We start from the raw sequence: 5,684 nt of genomic DNA, 5'->3' as shown, positions 1-5,684 counted from the left end.
AAAGTGCAAAAGAGGTGGGTAGGAACACAGTTCTTTAGGCTGGGCAAAAACCATGAGATGGTACCTTGAATCTGTAGGAACAGTGGAAAATAGAAATGATAAGTAACAAGGTTAATACAACAAAGGCTGTAAGGTTACACTTGTTCTCTTTTTTCCTTTCCACTTCCTTATAAGACATAACATTGAACAATTTAATAACCATCACAATATATTGTTGGAGTTGTTACATACATAGATATAATGTACATAACAATAATAGTAGACAAAGGACAGATTAAATAGGGCCATACAGGACAGGAGTAGCAGTGAGGTACCTTGCTGGAATTGTTAGCATAATTATGAAGTACCTTTGAATCAGTTAAGATGTATATGGTGTATACAGTGGTAGAGCAACCACTAAAGAAATTACTTCAAAATACAGTAAAAACATTAAAGAAATTAAAATGTTATATTAGAAAAACAATTCCCTAATGCAGAGCAAAGGACAGAGTAAGAAAAAAGACATCATCCATATAGAAAACAAAATAAAACAGTACAGATAAAGCTCACTAAATCAATAGCAACATTAAACGGAGATTGTCTCAGCTACTCTTCTCTCATTGCTGGGACAAATACCCAACACCCAAAATTAAGGAAGGAAAGGTTTATTTAGCTCACAGTTTGTGGAGGTTTCAGTCCATACTCAGCCGGCTCCCAGGAAGAGTAGCACATGGCAGAGGGCAGCAGTTCATGGCAGAGGAAAACAGCGAAAAGCAAAGGGGGAGCAACAGCTTCAGCATCTATCGAGCCTCTCTCTCTTCCTCCTATGCTGACTGCAAAGACCTAAGCTCCTCCAACAATGTGCTAGTAGCTGCTGCAAAGGTTTGAGCTCCTCCACAATGGTGCAGCTGGATTGATCAAGCTCCTCCAAGGAAATGGTGCTGCGAAGCTCAGAACTCCTCCAAGGAAGCAGGGGCAGAAGCCTTCTTCAACCCTTTTACATACCCTATAAGTGTGGAGTCACTCTGGGGTAGACTCTCCCCTCCCCTAGGGTGGGGCCCCCAGGGAGTGGAACCATAGAGGTGATCTAGCCAAGTTGATATAATGTACTGACCACTACAATCCACCCCTTGTCAACTTGGCAACTAGACATATCTTTAAACCAGTTTTCAGATATATAGACATTCTTATTAACATTTTACAACTTGAACATTGTATTATATTAGAACCATGACATTTTGCTGAGCACCCCCCTGCAAAGACTCATGCACATTCCTTTATGCAAAAGGTGTTTTAGTCTGTTTCTAAGAATTACAAAGTCCTAACAGCTTCAGCACTGCTGAAAAGTCTAAGTCCCAAATCTCCTCTGTAATTTAAGGCAAACTCTTAGCTGTAAGCCCTTGTACAAATGAAAAGTTAAAGACTTCCAGCATTCAAAGGCACAAAATAAACACCACCATTCCAAAAGGTACACACAGTAGGATACAAACCACTGGGACCAAAACAAGTCCAAAATCCAGAAGGGCAAACATTAAGTCCTGTGGTTCCATGTAGAACCTCCGAAGCAATCTGTAAGGAGTTGTGAGTTCCAAAAGCCCTATATGGCTCTACCCCTGGGGCACTTCTGTTGGTAACTCCCATGCTTTTTTCCTAGGCTGGCTTTGCTCCCTCCTTGTAGTTTTTTTTTTTTTTAGATGTTCCATGTTTCTGGCTTTTTCAAACTTCTGGGATTTTCACTGAATAAGCTTTTCACTCACAGCTTTACACACTGTCCTCTCAGGGGCACACTGCCTGCCTTCCCAGGCCTTCTGAAATCTAGGTGGAATCCTTTTTAACCTCAGAACTCCTGTATTCTAAATATGCCTAAAAGCAAAGACATGTAGATGATGTCGAGGGCTGCTGCCAGCTGGAGCAGCAGTCAGGCTTTCTTTTCTCTTGGCTGTAGGGCTGAGTGCCTGGAGAGCTGAGCACTCTGAACCTGATTTCTAAGAATAAATTCTCTATCCTGGTGCCATTCTGGAACCTGGTATAGCCACTGCCTCCATTCTGGAACATGGAGCTCTGTGGATTTCTCCTCAAAGCAAAGTCCCTCACCCTTGGGATTCTGAGGTTACAAATGGTAAGAACCTGCTCCCTCCTGTGATGCCTTCAGGACATCTTTTTTATTTTTCTCTTCCTCCCGGACAATGTAGATCTCAGCTCTATCTTTGCAGTCCACAGCCTTCCTGGTACTTCCTTTCTGGCCAAACTCAACTTTTTTTTTTTTTTTTTTTGTGGAACCAGGGATTGAACTCAGGCCCTTGCGCTTGCCAAGGAAGTGCTTATTCCACTGAGCCATCTTCCCGGCCCTCCAAACTCAACACTTTAAACCATTCTACTGGGCTCTTTGCTCTCAACTCTCAACATATATCTGACTAAAAGCCCCCAATAATAACTGTGCCACTACCTCAACATTCAACTGCCTTGAGGTATCTTTTGTGAGATTAACTAGTTTACTGTGCTTAATCTCACTCTCAGGCAAAGTCTCTGGACAAGAGCAAAATGCAGACAAACTCTCTGCCAGGCCATAACACAAATCACCTGCAGTCCAACACTCAATGTAGTCCTTCCCGGCAGAAACCTCCCCAGCCTGGTCTTTACAGGCAGGCTCTCTATCAGCATTCTGGTCTTCTGAGCTCTGACCAGAATCTCCCATACATACAGAAGAGCTGAAGGTATTCCAGCTCTTCACTCATAGGTGACATCTCCAAATCTTTTCTATCCCTTCCCATAAGCCACTCCTAAAAACTCATAATCCACATTGTCAGATATAGTCAGAGCAACGACCTCACTCTTGGTACCAAATTCTGTCTCAGTTATTTTTTACTCATTGCTGGGACAAACTTTTGGTGATCCTCCTGCCTCAGCCTCTCAAGAGCTGGAATTACAGTTATGTTCCTCCATGTCTGGGAGAAAACATAATATATTATTGGAGATAAAGAGAAAAATTTCATAATGATAAAAGGATCCATCTTTTAGGAATATATATATATATATATATATAATATATATATTAGTTCCAATATGTATGAAGTAAAAACTGACAGAATTGAGAGGAGAAATAGTTCAACAATAAGAACACTTAAATACTGAACTTGTAATAAAGGATGGAACAAGAAGGCAGCGAGCAAGTAAATAAAGCTCAGGCAATGGGATACAGCCAGCCTCAACAGAAACCCAGTAACAGCAGAAGGCACATCTTTTGTTCTTGGAGTTTTTGTGCTGCAGCACTGGGGATTGGATGGAGAGCCTTGCAAGCATTATGTCGCTGAGCTACATCCCCAGCCTTATTTATTTATTTATTTATTTATTATAAATTTTAAGACACAGTCCATTAAGTTGCCAGGCTGGCCTTGAACTTGCAATCATCTTGCTTCACCCTCCCAAATGACTAGATTTGGGGCTTGCTGGCTAGCTCAGTTGTTTAAAGCACCTGCTTGGGCAAACTCAGACAAGCACAGGGGACCTCAGTTAAATCCCCAGCTCCACATGCTGCACTAGACCTGCCCTTAAGGCAGCCTGAACTAGCCAAAAAAAAAAAAAAATCCAAATGACTAGATTTATAAATGTTCCCAACAACACCTGGTCATATTTTTTCTTAAATGCACATAGAGTATTCTCCAAGATAAATTATATACTAAGTCATAAGACTGATGTCAGTAAAATTTTAAGGTATTAAAATAGTTGAGATAAAGTATGTTATTGATGACAATGGAATGAAACTAGAAATCAGTGACATAGACATTGGAAAATGTAGAGCCAGGGTGAAAGCTCAGGGGCTTAAGTGCCTGTCTGGCAAATGCAAGATCCTGAGTTCCATCCCCAGTACTCCCTTCCCCCCCAAAATTTACAAAATTTCACAAATATGTCAAAATTAAACAATATACTGTTACATAATCACAAGACAAAAGATCACAAAAAGTTAGAAAATACTTTGAGATCAATGAGAATGAAGATTCAACACATCAAAACTTAAGGGAGGTTGGGCCGGCCAGATAGCTCAGTGGATTAAAATACCTCCTTAGAGAGATGCAGGGACTGGGGTTCAATCCCCAGTGTGCTGTGCTGGCCTCGACCCAGGGGCATGCTGAGACAGTGACTGAAAAAAAAAAAAAAACTTAAGAGAGGTAACTATTGCAGTACATAGAAGAAATCTATGGATGTAATAGACAATACTAAGAGAAGTGAGAACTCAAACTAGTAAATTGAGCTCCCATTTTTTTTCTTAATTTTTTGATACCAGGGATCACACTCAGGACCTTGTGCTTGCCAGGCAAGTATTTATGCCACTGAGTATCTCCCCACCCCTGACCTCATGTTTTATGAAGCTAGGAAAAGAAGCACAAAGTAAAAGAGAGAAGAAAATAATAAAGACTAGAAGAGAAAAAAGTTAGAGGCCAGGCACAGTGGCACATGCTTGTAATCCCAGCACTCAGGAGGCAGGAGGATGGCCAGGAGTTTATGGTCATGCTGGACTACATAGTGAATTCAAAACCAACCTGAACTATGGCGTAAGTTCCTGTCAAGCAAGCAAGCAAACAAACAAAAAGTAGAGAAAAATGAAGACATGCTGATTCTGTGAGAAAAGAAAAGAAAATTTAAAATTTGGAACACTGACAACGGCCTTGCAGAAATAAATGGGATTCTAAAGAGATAGGGGGCCAGGGAGATGGCTCAGTAGATTAAGTACTTACCTGGCAAGGGCAAGGGCCTGAGTTCAATCCCTGGTTTCACCAAAAAAAAAAAAAAAGGAAGAAAGAAAGAAAGACAATTACATTTAGTCTCATTGTTATTTGTCTCTCAGAATTATGGAAAAAAAAATAAAGAGATACCATGCACAACTTTATACCAGCAAACTGGAAGACCTGGGATGCAATGTACAAATTCCTAGACAGACGCAAGCTACCAAAATTTTCTCAAGAAGACATATAGAGTGTGAATGTGATCGGCTGCGACATGCACTCCACCACTCATTGTGAAGGTTAATTTCCACCATAACAGTGCTAAGAGGTGATGCCTTTAGGTGCTTGATCATAAGAGCTCTGTCTTCACAAAGGAATTAAGGCTTCTAGGGGGAGAGTGGGTCGGTTATTGTAGGAGTGGGCTCCTGATAAAAAGATGAGTCCCGCCTGACTTTCCCTCTCTGGCTCAGGTGCTTGTGTGTCCTTCCACCAGGCCATGCTGGGCCCAGTGCTCCTTGCCTGGTGCTGATGCCAGGCTCTTAGACTTCCCAGCCTCCAGGATCATGAGCCAAATAAACTTCTAATTGCTTATAAATTGCTTAGTCTACCAAAAGCTACAACTCTTGTTGCATAGATCCTGCTTTACCTTGGTCTTAACCATCCAGTAGAAAAGTATGAAGACGAAATATAGGAAGTAAAGCTGTGCTGTTATGTTGCGCTGTGGGGGACTCAGGTCAATAATTTCTGACATTGCCAGTTAAACAGAAGACCTAATGCTATTATGGGCTACCGGACTCTTTAAAATATTTTGCTGAGTTTACACACATATAATATTCAAATGACGGAACTTAGCAAAAAAGGGGTATACAGATGAATGTCCATTTTGTATCTGATTCAAAATGGTTAGGATAGATATATAGTTACATTCTCTTAATGAATAGAGAGATTTGTTCTAATGGTGTTTGTAAATAGGATCTCAAGTCC

This window comes from Octodon degus, unplaced genomic scaffold (genome assembly GCF_000260255.1).
Source record: "Octodon degus isolate 3935 unplaced genomic scaffold, OctDeg1.0 scaffold00286, whole genome shotgun sequence".
Lineage (NCBI taxonomy): Eukaryota > Metazoa > Chordata > Mammalia > Rodentia > Octodontidae > Octodon > Octodon degus.
This window is presented reverse-complemented; position numbering follows the sequence as displayed.